Here is a 16,250-nt window from a genome sequence, read left to right as displayed (position 1 = left end):
AACGTTTCACAAAATTAATCTTCCCTAAAAATGATTGCATTGATTTTTTATTGTGGGGCAGAGGAATTTCAGAAATTGCTTTGATTCTTTCAGGATCAATAGAAATACCATCCTTGGAAACAATAAATCCCAACAATTTACCTTCATCTAAAGCAAAAAATGATTTTTTGGGATTTAATGAAATACCATATCTCCTACATCTTTCAAAAATTAATTTCAAATCATGTACGTGATTACTTCTCTTTTTTGAATAAATAGTAATATCATCTAAGTAAATCACTACAAATTTATTAATTAATCCTTTAAATGCAATCTCCATTGCTCGCTGAAACATAGCTCCAACGTTGACTAGACCAAATGGCATCTTGTGATATGCATAAGTGCCCCACTTGGTCCTAAAAGTCGTCTTGAGCCTGTCATCAGGATGAACCAGAATTTGATTATAACCGAAAAAGCCATATAAAAAGGACATCAGTTGTGAGTCTGTTACAGCTTGCAAAACCTGTTCTATAGGAGGCAACAAGAAATTATCCTTTTGGGAAGCTTTATTCAAATTACGAAAATTAATGCGGATCCTAATGTCACCATTATTTTTTCGAACTGGAACTAAATTCTATACCCATTTTGAATGACGAACTAGAAATATGGTTTCAGATTTGAGCAGTTTATTAAGTTCAGCTTTGATTTGAGACTGTAAAGTGGGATGGATTTTCCTAAGTTTTTGTTGGACTAGTTTAACCTCCGATGACATCAGAATGGTGTGCTAAATAATTGATGTATCAAAAGTTTTCAGATCATTATAATTCCAAGAAAAAACATCCCTGTATTTTCTTAATAATTGAATAAAACTAAGTCTCTCATCAAGGGATAATCCAAGGCCTAAATTAGCATTCCTTGGTTCTTGATCAGTCATAATATTGATTATCTCAAATCTTAGTGTGCTTCTCTGAACTTTACAATTTGTTGTTTTCTGAATATGTCTTTTAAATCGTAAAGATCTTCAAGTTTTACTACTGTTATGGGTAAAGAATTTTCACTGAGTTTATCATTAGAAGAAGTATTAATATTTTTGTCATGTTCTTCTTCATCAATAACTTGATCAGTGTAAGTTCCTTCAGAGGTGAGAAATTTTATTATATCTTCATCATCGTTGAACACTCTCTAGTTTGTGATATTGTTGGGAACAAAAGGATGGAAAATCAACTCAATAGAAAATTGATTTGTGCTAAAAATTTCATGAGGCATTAATTTAGATGTAGTGTTTTCCAAACGATTAGCGCTAACATTTTGAATCCTAGGAATTGGTACTATGTTGAATGTTGTAAAATAAGAAATCTATTTCTGAATTAATGATTGATAATGTTTAATATGACTTGAAATGCAATGAATAGTATTACGTACCTGTCTTATTACAATTTCAGAGTCACCATATACCTTTAGAAATTTTACTCCAAGGCTGATAGCTTTCTGCAATCCATGTACTATTGCTTCATATTCAGCTACGTTGTTAGTGCATTCAAATTGGAGTCTGCAAGAAATCATGATCTTCTCTTTGTTTGGTTTAACCAAAATACAACCAATTCCTGCGCCCTCATTAGATTTGGACCCATAGAAATAAAGTTTCCAAAAATTATCTACATTATCATTGACGTTATTTACATTTGTATCTACAAAATTTCACACTTTGAGGAATCTGTTTAGGAGTAGATTTCAATCTGTGAAGAGACAAGATTCCTTAGGTAAAGGAGAAATATCAGCTGAAAAACAACCAAAGAATGACTCAGTGGTGTAGTTTCCCAAAATATTATTGGTAAATGCAACAGGTTTGTTTTCCTCTTCAAGATCAGTGACTGCGAGTTTCATGTGTTTTTCACGTTCTACTTTAATATTATTTGGCTTACCATTATATGGAAGCCATAAGTGAGGCCAGTTAGTGGTGAAGTAGTCGTGAAATTTTTTAGACCAATCCCTGCTAAGGATTAAACCATATAACTCAAAGATATCAACCACTAGAATGTCAATAGTTTGGAAAACTTTGGAATTAGAAGACAACCGAATTAACACCCTATTCAATTCTCCAATAACTTTAACTCTTGTTCTATCTAGTTGCACAATTTGGACAACAGACTTGAGAGGTTGTACATTGAGCTTTTGATAGAATGAAAATGGCATTATGTTGGAAGAATCTCCTGCGTCTACTAGGCAGTTGTGAACATTTTTATTGAAATTTTCATAAGTTAATAGAAAATGGGGTGTATGAGAGTTTGATCGATCACCAATCATAATAAAATCAGAAGGATGATATTTTTCAGGAATAGAATTAGAAGACTAATTTTTCACTTTTGAAGATTTATTAATGACAGCAGCAAAAGGCAAAGAAGGAGTTGGGACAACATTTAACACATTTAAAAGTAACCTTTGTTGTTGTTTTAATTTGCAAACTTCAAACATAGAAATATTCACTTTAGTTTTCTTCATATATTCTACTATGTTGTAATCAATATTGTCAGAAATCAACAGAGTTTTGGATGTTGAAGATGAAATAGGAGAATTAGAAGAGGATTTATTTTTAGGAATACCTTTATTACCATAAGAAGTAGTTGTAGTTTTCTGAGCTTTCTGTGAATTATCAGCAACTTCTTTACTCCTTGTTGTAACAGGCATTGCTTCTTCTTTTGTTTCATTATCTAAAGAAAAAGGCAAGAAATCCCATAAGTTGTTAACTTCATTTAAAAAAAATTCGTCTTCCTCTTCAGCTGGCATCATTTTGTCTTCCTCTTCTTCATCGGAATCAATAGTTGAAATCTATGCAGGAGGTACTGATTGAGCAGGTGGATTTATTTTCATGGGTTTGTAACCTTTTCTGGAAGAACTCTCTACCACCTATCTCTTTAATTCAATGATTTCATTTGTCATAGACTTAATAGATTTTGTAGACCTTCAACATCGAATGCATCTTTAGAAGGTTTCTTTCTTGGATCTTCCTTTTCCTTTTTTACAACTTTCTTTTCATTGGACACTGGTTTCTTTTCCAAAGACAAAATGTGTTTTTCAACAGCAATGGCCTCTTTCATGTTATCGACTAATGTCGTTTTATTGGCCCTGTCTACAAACATAGAAATGTTAGCCGATAAAGAACTAATATACCATTCAATTAACACCTCATTGTTGGGTCGAGATGTGTCTGGGATTTTATTTAGTAATTTATTAAATCTAGAATTGAAATCCTTGACCTTTTCATTTGGTGAGAATTTCAAATTAGACATTTCATTTATCAAACTTGCAATCATTTTATCATCACTAAACTTCTTAATAAAATCTTCTTCAAAAGTATGCAAATCATCAAATGAACCAGCAGGAAGATAAAAGTACCATGAGGTCGCTCATTCTCCAAAGGTGTATGGGAACAATCTACAAACAATGTCTTCATGATTAACAGTGTTTAAAGTAATAACAAGAATGAAATTATTAATGTGTTCTTCAGTCGAAGTGTCGCTTTATATATTGAACTTTGGAAACCAGTTTTTAGGGTGATTAGGAATTGGATGCAATGGAGGTGGCATGGCAACTGCCCCAGGATTATTCCATGGTGGATTTCGATTTGGGTTTGGATTTTGATTATCCATTCTGGAATTTCCTGTGGAAGTTTGGATAACTATAGGATTTGTTGGAATTGAAGTAGTAACAACAGTATATGATGAAGCTCCAACTGTAGATGAGTAAGATGATTGAAGAGAGGAATTAGATGAGATGATTAGAGGATGATCGGATGATAGTGAAGCAGATGTGGTAAATGAAGGTGTGACAGGAGATGAGATATTCTCACTAGCAATAGAATCTGAACCAAAAGTGAGTTTCTTCCTTGGAAAAGGTAATGGAAATTCAAAAGGGGGAATCCCAAGCTTCTCACTTTGGGAACAAGTTAAGTTAAGACTCTTGTAAATCTTAATGAGGAAGTAATACTTCCTTCAGAAGATTCAGGTTGATCAGTATGTCTTTCAGAAAGTGAAAAACTACCCAATTTTTCAATAAGATTTTCAACCTTAGGAATTTCAATTGGTTGCTCAAGCCGAGGAGTATGAACAAAATTTTCACTGGTTAATTCCTTTTCAAGGCTAGGATATCTATTAGATGGTTCAGCAATCTCAGATTAGGGATTTGGAGAAGAAGATCTGGAAGTTGTAGGTGATTTGGGTGGGGATTGACTCTTAGAATGACTTGAAGTTTTTTATTTAGATTTTCTTGCCATTCACAGCCTTAGGGCCCTCCTTCTAGCACCAAAAATGTTAATCGGGAAAATTTTCCTAATCAGCATTTGGGGAAATCCACCTATTCAAGACCTATAACTTAGATCTATATATGTTGAAGTGGTGGCTCCAACTAGTATTGTCGGACTAGTTACCCTTTCACAACAAGTGTATAATAAAGGAATAAATGAAAGATAAGCTATGTACTCTAAGTTATGAATTGCATAACTATTACTCTAATATAACCTAAAATATTGACTTACTAACTACATATACCCTAGCTTAATTGAGTTGACATGTTTTTATACTTTTCCAATATTACTTAGTAATATAGATAAATAAGTAAAATTGGAAGTGAACCTCTTAAATGATAAAAGTAATTGTGATTAAATAGTTAATCAAAACTATATTTTAATGACAATAGACATGTAAAACTCAGTGAATAATTCAGAATTGCATATCGCTTTCATCAGTAACTTCAATAGTGAAAAATACCAAGTCTAATTCAATATATATGAATGAATGGAATAAACAATTTATTTTGAAAAACAAAGATGGGAGAAATCTAGAATAATAGTGCCCAAGAAGAATCATGTTATGCCTTCTCCAGAAATGCTTGATGGTTCCACATTAAAATAAAATATCACTTACAGAAAGTAGTGCACATATGAGTGTCTTTTTTTAATTCAAATCAGAACCTTGATCTCATAATAGAGATGGGTATTTATACATTTGAAAGAATAACAATTTTTCACTGGTTTTCAACTAAAATTACATAAACAGAAGTACAAACAATAAATCAATCTCCAACAGATATCTTGGCCTAAATTAGCAGATCTCAGAAACTAAATCTGAACCCTATTCCAACAGACTTTGAATAAGTCGAAGGGTTGTTTCCGATAGAATACTTGAATAGCTTTATCAACAATCTCTGTTCTTTTTAAGCATTGAAGTAGTTCAATTGTCCAAATAAAATTGGAAGTCCAATATCTTCCAGAATCGGACCCCTGGATTATCCCTACAATGGGAATAAAACATAACAATAAGCGTTTTATTATAAATCATACAAATCTTGTAAACCATAATAACATCCTGAAACCTTAAAATAGTGACCACACGACCTTATAGCAATGATCAAACCATAGTGTGACCAGTGGAAAACGTGGATAGGTATCAGAGATTTTATGAGTTAGAGGTTTAAAACAATCGCAACATGACATACACTTCAAAATTGTGATATAGTGGACATGAAATAACATTAAAACATAATGAGAAATCACATCGGATCCACATATCATATCATCAATTGGAGATTAAGCATTATCGGAGGTGTTATTTTAGAGTTCTGATATGGACGGATGCAATTTAATAATTAAATCATATCATAAATCAAAATTGGGTCCATGTATCAGAGCTTTGGGCAAATTAGAGATTATGTGATATCGCACATTGGTGATAGGAACAAATTGGAGGTGACACGATATTGGTGATCGGAGGTTTATGTGATATCGGAAATCGGAGGTTTATGCGATATCGCATGTCGGTAATTGGAAGTGAAAGTATATCGCAGGTTTTGCGTTGTGACACTTAATAAAAACACTGATATGTGATTTATGTGAAAGGGTTTTGTTATATGTATTGTGCATTGTTTACAAAAGGTTTCCAAAGTATTCTTTTATCATTATGACAATGTGTTATTTATTAAAAGGCCTGTTGGGTAGCAGAGGGCCCGCGTAACAGTTTTGGGGCTCAAAGACCGCAATCTTGGGAAAACGTATGGTAAGGACTCTGTGAAGTGTGTGAAGCGCGAATTGTAAATAAGTCAAGTCAAAGGGTTGTCCACCCAAAAATACTGTAAAATAATAGGAAGTAAGTCGGCTTGCCCATGGTCCACGGACCATGGGAATGTATAAATAGAGCGAGGCTCTATGGATAGAAGGCAGCCTTTTGGTATGTACTTTGGATCTAAAATGTAATGGGTTTTTGAGAAGAAAAGTCTTGGAGCGTCTATAAGTCCGAGTCAAGGGTGTTGGTATGTAGATAGAGGCTCTGCAGCTGTGTGTGTAGAGGCCTAGTAGAGTCCGCAGTTGTGTGCGCGAACCCCTGCAGCTGAGTGCGCAAGGCGGATCTAGATGTATTGGTGAAGGAATTGAATAAAGATAAGTTGATTCTAAAATTCTGTGTTAAATCAGAATTATTGCGGAGCTGGCTAATTTATGGTTGATCCAACTGTTATGCTTATGTTATGAGTTTATGAAAATTTGTCTTTTTTGGGTGCGCGAACTGGTTATTTCTGCTAAATGTTTGCTTAAAGACCATAAAAATTAGATCTAATCTATAACAGTTCATTAATAAGTATTAAGGAGTTTCCTGGGTCCCAATCTACGTAGGGCAGAGTGGCTCGAAGCCGCAAAACGGTGTGCGAACCTTCCAGACCACATCAAGACATCCCAAGGGTGCGGAAACCTGGTTCCAGCACCCTCCTCTGCTACCTCAAGTGATACCTCAGTCCGCGCTCTGTGGGCTGTTGCCGAAAGGGCCGGTAGCTGCGGGATTTGTTTGGCTAAATAACTCTTCTGAACCTGGGTCAGGCCCATATAAGCCAACAAGGCCCGATTTCACTTTGGATCAAATATAAAAGGATTAAATTCATATGATAACCTAATTCATGGACTCAGGGGCTATTTGATTTAATTATTCTAATTAATGAATAATAAAACAAAGTTTTATTGAAATAATATTAAGGTAAACTAAAAATAAAACAAGCCAAAATAGGTAAAAATGAAATAACCAATGATCCAAAAGCCAAATGCAAACACAAAAGGGTCCCCATTATTATTATGATATTAATAAAGTTCAAATGGGGGTGTTGTGTTTTTTACCACAACAGAAGTGTAGAGAATCAAGTTGTATCCGAGTCTTAATATGTTTTTGGTGCAATTTTGTATATGGGTCAAATACAATATGGACTCATCAGATGTATCTAGGAATATATGTTAATTTTTAAATGATCCTATAAATAGACAATTACTTCTTATGATATAATCTTGAGTTAGTCTTTTTTTTTTCATTTATTATCCATCATAAAGTAATTACACATATAATCTCAACAATAAACAAAATGCTATTAGAATAATAAAGAAACAGTTTACACAAGAGAACAATATTTTACCCTAGGAAAAACCACTAAGGGGAAAGCCCAACAACATTTTCAATACAGAAATCTTTAATTCAACAGAGATACATCTTAGTCAATAACTAGATCAAACCTAGTCCATGGTCCGTCCTCCTAGTCAAGTCAATCTGGCCCAAAAACATACTTTGTTCTTACCTCAAAAATGCTACTCAACTATCCCTCATAGGTGACACTTCGCATTGTAGAATATACCCTTGCTGACTACTCTAGACCTCAGACTTAGCTGCCTTAGTGTTACCCTTCTTCGTTGCCTCAAACTTTTGATCTTCATTGCCTCATATTTCCCTTTGCCAGTTGCCTCAGACTTCATACTTTTCTACCTCAGAGTGTGAGTTATCTTAGAAAACTATAGTGCATTTTTCTAGGTTTACTTGACAAGGAATGGGTGTGACTTTTAACTTGGAGTTGAATTATTGATGAGGCTGAGTTGAATAGGAGGAGGCTGACATTAACTTTTAGAGCCAATGCTAGGTCTCTATAATACTAGTGTAGCCCCTTTATTGTTATTGTTAGTGTAGCTGCCTATTGTTATTGTTGTGACCATGTAGGCCCCATATTGTTATTTTTATGCCCCATAAAATCCCATTGTTTTTATTCTTGTGTCCTTACATCATTATTGTTATGTAGACTTTAATTATATTGTAGCCCCTTAAACTCCTATATATAGCAAGGGGGTTTAATCATTTGTATCATCCAACAATTGTTCATTTATGTAATGTAAAGGAGGTTTCCCCCTCAAAGAGGCTAATTTCTAAGTCATTGATCTATGTTTTCTTCTATTTTGTGAGCTAGTTGCATAACATTTGGTATCAGAGCTTTGGATTCTAGGGTTTCACTTATTCAAACATGTCATGTTGGATTTTTTTTTATAACATTTTTTCTATGAGGCTTCATAATTTGAAATTGCAACCACATGGAGACAGAATATTTTTGAACTTTGTGTATGAATTTCAGATCTTGGTTCGCTATATTCTCGGAGATGTGATCTGAGGAAGTTAGGATTTCTGCAGGCTCTAGAATTCCATCTGAAACAGGTGACCTAGGGAAAATAGTCATAACTTTCTCTCCAAAACTTGGATTTGAATTTTTTCTAAAGTGACTAAAAGTGCATAGACTATAGTTTTTCGTGTATGATTTTCAGGGTCGAGGTTGGAAACATTGACATGTGGAACTCCATACAAGTTCACTCTACTGAACTAGTCTATAATCAGGTCATCATAGGATTTTGGGCATAACTCTTTCTTGAAGAATCCAATATCGGTCTAACTTATGGGGCTGGAAAGAAGACTCATATGGCTACCACAGGGTAAAATTTTAGACCTTGGAGATCTGAAACTACAAAGATACAACATATTCAATATCGAGCTCCTAAAAAGTAAGGAAAAGGTGTGTATTTTTTAAATTTTGCATAACTTTTGTTTGAAAAAATAGTTTGAAGTGATTCAAAGTAAATATTAAAGCATATATATTAGTATTTGGTTCTAAAATTCCTCCCAAATCAAAGAATTATACACCCATTAATCCCTCAGAAAGCTCTACTATGACTCATGAAGAGGAATAATTGCAACATGATATATCAAAATTATGGGACCAAGGGCAACAGATTCCACTCTCACAAAGAGTAGGAAAATATGAACTAAAAGGACACATGGATGGATTAAAAGGGGACATGGATGGTTTAAAAGCAAAAAGAAAAGGTGACATGGATGGTTTAAAAGTAGACATAGAAGGTTTGAAGGAAGGTTGGACAAAGTTGCTACAAGAAATGCTTCCTAATGGCGAAAAAGTATTCCATGAAACTCATGATGAGAACACAGGAAATGTTAATCATGATGTTAGAGACTCCAATGTTCAGTTTAAGACCCACCATATTCCAAATATTGATATGAGAAAGTTTTATGGAAAGGATCTGGTAACATGGATACTACATATGGAGCAATTCTTTGTTCTAAATAATTTGTCAAATACACAAAAGGTACGCATTTCATCTTTATATTTTGCACAAAATCAATTTGTGTGGTATAGATGGATTTGTTCTCGTAAATCAATTGTCACTTGGACAATTTTTGTGGAAGAATTGGTAGCACATTATGAGGATACAAAGAGCAATACCTTCTATAGCCAAGTGATAAATCTCAATCAAAAGGGTTCAATGGCGGAGCACATTAAGGACTTCCAAAGATTGAATATCAAGGTAAATGATATTCCAGAGGAGGTGAGGATTGATGTCTTCATAGGAAATTTAAAGGATAACATCCAACGTGAGGTTCATCTTGGGGAACCTGATTCATTAGAGAAGGCATTCAAGGTGGCAAGAAAATTTGAAAGTAAAATTATGGCAACAAGGAAGTCTACCACTCACAACTATAAAGAGGGAAGTGTTGTTGCTTCTAGCCTTCCACAACCTACAAGGTTGACACCACAAAAATTGGAGGAAAAAAAAGAAAAAGGACTTTGTTATAGTTGTGATAGAAAATACACTAAAGGTCATAAGAGTGCCAAGAAGAAATTATTTTACATAGATTGTGAAGAGGAGGAATAAAAGGAACAAGAAACATAAAAAGAATAAGATATACATCAGGAACCAACCCGAGAGAAAGAATAAATGAATTTGACCATATCTTGTAATGCATTGGTGGGAATTACCACTCCTCAAACTCTCAAGGTAGATGTATATATCAAGAATAAAAAGGTAATAGTGTTGATTGATTCAGGTAGTACCCATACTTTTATTCATTGTAAAATAGTCAAGGAATTAAATTTCTTTCTATATCCAACACCAGAGTGTCAAGTGATGGTTGCAAATGGTGAAACTATAAATTGTTGTGGAAAGTGCCATAATATAAGGCTAACTATGGTGGAATATGTATTGAATAGTTCAATTCTTTCCATTCCAATGGGTGGTGTTGATGTTGTACTAGGAATCCAATGGTTACAATCTTTGGGGACAATAGCTTTTAATTCTCAAGAACCTTTCAAGAATTTTTTTGGGAAGGAAAGGTAATTGAATTAATGGGTAATGCAGGGAAACCAGGGAAGATAATTAGCTCTAATGGTATGACAAATCTTTTTAAGAAATAAAAACAAGGCATAACTACACAATTAAGCTCATTATAGGTAAAACATTGAAATCATCTATTTCTCCAGATCTCCAAAAAGTCTTGGACAATAATTCCAAGGTATTTGAGACTCCCAAAGGCCTCCCACCTATTCGTGATTATGATCATGTTATTCACTTGATTCTAGGAAGTGTTCCTCCAAATATCAGGCCTTACAGATATCCTTATTCCCAAAAGAGTGAAATTGAAGATATGGTTTCAAAAATGCTAGAGGCCGATATAATTTGTTGGGTAGCAGAGGGCCCACGTAACAATTTTGGGGCTCAAAGCCCGCAATTTTGGGAAAGGTATGGTAAAGACTCTACAAAGTTCACGGAGCACGAATTGTAAATAATTCGAGTCAAAGTGTTCTCCTCCCAAAAAATAATATGGAATAATAGGAAGTAAGTCGGCTTTCCCATGGTCCGCAGACCATAGGAATGTATAAATAGAGAGAGGCTCTATGGGTAGAAGGTAGCTTTTTGGTATATATTTTGGATCTGAAATGTAATGGGTTTTTGAGAAGAAAAGTCTTGGAGCATCTGTGAGTAAAGGGTGTTGGTAGGTAGATAGAGGCTCTACAGCGGTGTGCGCAGACCCCTACAGCTGAGTGCGCAGGGCGGATCTGGATGTATTGGTGAAGGAATTGAATAAAGATAAGTTGATTCTGAAATTATGTGTTAAATCTGAATTATTGCGGAGCTGGCTAATTTATGGTTGATCCAACTATTATGCTTATGTTATGAGTTTATGCAAATCTGTATCTTTTCCAGGTGTGCGAATTGGTTATTTCTGCTAAATGTTTGCTTAAAGACCATAAAAAGTAGATCTAATCTATAACAGTGCATTAATAAGTATTAAGGAGTTTACTGGGTCTAGATCTACGTGGGGCAGAGTGGCGCGAAGCCGCAGAATGGTGTGTGAACCTTCCATACCACATCAAAACATCCCAAGGGTACGGAAACCTAGTTCCAGCACCCTCCCCTACTACCTCGGGTGAGACGTCAGTCCCTGCTCCGCGCGTTGTTGCCGAAAGGGCCAGTAGCTGCAGGATTTGTTTGGCTAAATAACTCTTCCGAACCTGGGTCAGGCCCATATAAGCCAACAAATGGTTCCATTGCCAGGATCGAGATCTGCCTAAGGGATGTCTGATGTTGGAACACTAGAACCCTACAAAGAAAGAGCTTGAATATTGGCTGGATCAGAAGCTTCACAAGTTCGTGGTTCAGGAAAACAGAAACCCACGGATATCGGAGGAAGGGTGGTTGGATCGTTACATATACACAGATATCCATGAAATCTTCTTCATGACATTCCCGATAGAATTGTACGAGTGGATCGCAAGGTTAGCCGACAGTGTGGGAAGGTGCAGACTAGATCAACCTATTGTGTGGACTCCAGAATTGGTGCACAGGCTAGAAGCATCCAAAGATAAAATTGCACACGCAAAAGATCACTGGTTGGATCGGGTAATAGGAGGGTTTATTACTGAGTTCGTGATAGGCACAACTGTGAGTTATAGTGAATCAGAAAGGCGCTTTCTCCAAGGACCCGGGGTAAGTATATTAAATCGTTGAACACTTGGATTAAGATGTTGTTGTGTGAAAAACATATTATGCGCATTTATTGATGTCTGGTGTAACGCAGAGTGGAAGAGGCTACCGAGGAATCAAAGGATTAGAGAACAGTCCGCTAATTTCTATTTCATGGGAGAGCGAAGAGGAGCTCGCGAGGTTCTCTCCAAGAAGCACAGTTCGGTTGATTAAGCAATGTTTTCCACTGATACCACCTTATTCTATGCCATCACCTACTTCTCCAACGTCAAGTCCATCTTCACCCACTCCACCCCCACCTCTGCCACCACCGAAGGGCGGGATGGCGAGTGCAGTCAAGTTGCCGGTAGGGTGCAGGAAATGAGGAACCAGGTCAGTTCTGGTTTGTGGTAAATGTTGTATGGGAAGCCCAAGGCATAACGGATGATAACATAAAAAAGGCTACCCTGGTTAGTGCACTGCAGGACCGTGCGTTGACGTGGTATATAAAGTACTCAAGTGATCATCCGAATGCGGGAATAACGGTGATCTAGGATGCCTTAGATAAAGAATTTGGTCGACAAAGATCAGAGACATAGTCGATCATTTGGTTCAAAGAGATAATGATGCTACCAGGTGAAACCCTGTGGGATTTGGATCAGAGATTAAAGAGAACAATCCGCGAGGCTAACATGACATTAACGGATGAGCAGCACTGCGCGTCATTTGTGGCATCCTTGACACCACATCTAAGGACGGCACTATCACAGCAAAATATCTCAACCCAAGCCGAAGCATTAGAAACCACAATGAGATTGCATGAAACCCTAATACAATATCCAGGGTTGGGAGTTCAGCAGATCCACGCGCAACTACAAAACCTGAGCTTAGAAATGCAAAGCTTGAGCCAAGAAAGGGCGACCAAATCGGAGGCACATATAGAGGTAGGATGCATTAAATGCAAAAGTCAAGCACACGACAAAGACCATTGCCCCGTCTTTGCGAACTATCTGGCGGGGGGGGCCGATGCCACTAAAACTGGAGGTACAAGCAAGGCCAAATGTGGCACCCGCACTCTGGTGTGCAATTTTTCAAGTAGGTGGAAAGCACGCAACGGATAACTGCCACCTGTTGCAGAAGTATACCCAGACCTCGCAACAGCTATATTGCAACTTTTGTATATCAGTGGGTCACGATGAGAGAACATGTCGGATCTACGACTTAATGATGAAAAGTACCCTAGCTTATCAAGTGCAGACTGAAGCACGAGGGTTCGACCTAGCCGTAGGGCCACGCGGGGGATTTCAAGGAAGAGGAATGGGGCCTGAGCGAGGGCGTGGACAGCTGATCTGTTATAACTGCGGAGGGCCAGGACATTACGCTCGCGACTGTACTAACCCGACGAGGATATCTTGCCCATACTGTGAGCAGTTTGACCATGAAATGGTAGATTGCCCGACGTTAATTGCCCAGATGCATGAAAAGGGAGTATTACATCCCACTCCAACCTAAAATGTCCAAATGATGAGGTCAGAACCACGCGAAGAAGTCCCCAGCATAAATATGGTATTGAGGAGCGACGCACCCACGAGAGGAGATGCACAGAACGAGTTTACCAAAGAGGCAAAGGGTTGCAATACCTCTGCAAGGAAACCCAAATTTGAAGTGGAACAAGGGACAAAGATGCCGAAGGAAGCTCCGAAGAGCTTCACAGAAGTCTCTACTCCAGGTAGGAGGGACCCAATTGAGCTAGGGATGGATCCCTATATGCTTACTACCTTTTAAGAAACGTGTATGAAGTTGTTGCGTGACAGTACAGTCGTTAAGGGACTATAAGAGCTGATCACTAAGTGCGTAGGGTCGGGCGAGCCACGCGTAGTCCAGAAACTGGGAAGACATGCTCTGTGTACTAGACGGGAGATGTGTATGACAACGCAAATCGGCGAGTACGAGATGGACCAGGTCATTCTGGATTTAGGGTCGGATGCGAATGTGTTACCTAAGCAAACATGGGAACACATGGGTAGGCCCGCACTACAGTGGTCTCCTATTCAACTACGGATGGCCAACCAGCAAAAGATCCTACCGATGGGCTGACTGCAAGGGGTGATAATGGACATTGAAGGCGTAAGTACATAGACCGACTTCGAGGTAATAGAAATTGTGGATGACACTAATCCCTACCCTGTTTTGCTAGGAATTGATTGGGCCATGGACATGAATGGGGTCATCAACTTGTAAAGACGGAAAAAGACGTTCGAAAAAAGTCACTACGGGTAATTGTCCCGCTGGACCTGGCTGAAAAAGAGCGCTACACCGAGCCGGTGCACGATGAGGACAATGATGATGAACTAGACTGCATATACCAGATAACAGCGCGAGCTCAGGATCAAGTGAATCCCTCACTGGACGGAAGACTCTCATGGGAGCGCGATAGTTCGTGCACATCAGATACAGATAAGGAGATGGAAAGATGGCATAATATATTGCAGGAAGTCACCACTCTCAACTGTAATATGATGATTAGATCATTGTGGCGCGTAACCACTGAAGTAAGGTCATGGTCAGCAGACAGCGACACAACCAGTGAGGGGCGGTGCGTCAACCCTAGCACCTTAATCGTCGCCCAGAAGTAGCATGGTGCGTCAGACGAAGCGTTGCATGCCCAGGGGAAGCTTAGAAGAAGAAGACGGTTCCGTGTACAGATTGGAGGACGTGCACACTGGAATAGGGCAATCATCCATTTACAACAGAGGGCATGGCCATATGTTGTGTGCTCATCGCACCAACTGAATCTGCGTGTAGCAAGGGTCCACTAGGCCAATACGACCATACCTAGCGTCGGGTATGCCAAGGGAACTCTATCCACGGTCGGACAGGCCATTTCCCCCGTGGTCTGACCTGCACCTAAAGATCTGCGTGACAGAATTCAACAGTTATGGGAAGACATTCGGATTGGAAAAATGAGACTTTGCAAGTTAGCAGAAATGAGTGATAGACTATGAAAGAAAAGTGCAAAGCTAGATGAAGAAATTGATAAAATCAAATTAGAACTTACCCACACAAACCACACGCAAGAACTATTGAAGGCACCAAACCTGGCCGGCTCTCCTACACTATTAGGACAAGCCACGACCCTACTAGCATGGTTGTGCCTGCACCCTAGGGCACACGGAAACACAAACTGTGATACGCCATCAGACACAAAGGAATGTGAATGGTGCTCACAGCCCGGGCTAGTAAGGAAGCAGAAGACCCACACGACGGGTGCGACCACCTAACTATATATAGAAGGCCCACTCCTAGCGCTCCACGTAGTTGGAAGACGGCATGGAACTATAAAACAGGTTGCAGAAAAGCTGCGTAAGGACGGTCAACTGCATAGAACGCACCCACGCACCAAGGGTTGCGCTGCTGCGGGGAGGGAATGGAAGGTGACCGTTGCAGGTACTGCTCATGACAAGATGTACCATTTAAGACACGGAGGTGCAGGCAGTGGGAAATTAAGGCATAAGGATAACCACCAAATTCACATTAATGAGCCACGAGGGGGGTGAATGGCTGATTTTGAATTTGAAATCATATATATCAAGCACGCAAAGGGGCATACCACAAAGTTTGATCTTGTGAAGAATTGGATACCCTGGGTTCTGGCCGAAAGGAGCAAGATGAATGACAAAATATTGAAGGAAAGCCCGTGTTTTCAGGCACTGCCAAAGGAATACCGAGAGTCATTCCTCAGGTCAATAAACCCTACCAAAGAGAGTCCAAAGAATCCCACACTGCAGGCAGCCAAACTCCCTAAATCACCCAGGACGCCGTGAACCAAAAATGACCCCCAGATACCAGGACCAGTGAGGCGGTCGCCACAAAATCCATGCTCTAGCAAGCTCACAATGGAAGAAAAGGGGAAAACTATCACCATTGAAAGCGATGAGGAGGACAAGGGATCCCCGACATATGTCGAAGAAGTAAATCGCGACGAGGAAACTGTCCAGCCAGTGTGTCGTCCCAAGTATGTTCCTCCAAGCAAAGGGAAGGCTAAGGTCCCTACCAATCTGGATGATGTTGACAATATAATCACCACCCCCTCTCTTCCGAAATGGGTTCCAATTGAAAGTATGGTGACTGGCCGTATACGACGATGAAATTTGAAGATTGGGACCTTGCAGATACA

The sequence above is a fragment of the Pinus tabuliformis genome, chromosome 5_1 (genome assembly GCF_031772625.1).
Source record: "Pinus tabuliformis cultivar Carrire ecotype Pingquan chromosome 5_1, CPIR1, whole genome shotgun sequence".
In the NCBI taxonomy this organism is placed as follows: Eukaryota; Viridiplantae; Streptophyta; class Pinopsida; order Pinales; family Pinaceae; genus Pinus; species Pinus tabuliformis.
Note: the sequence above shows the minus strand (reverse complement) of the source record.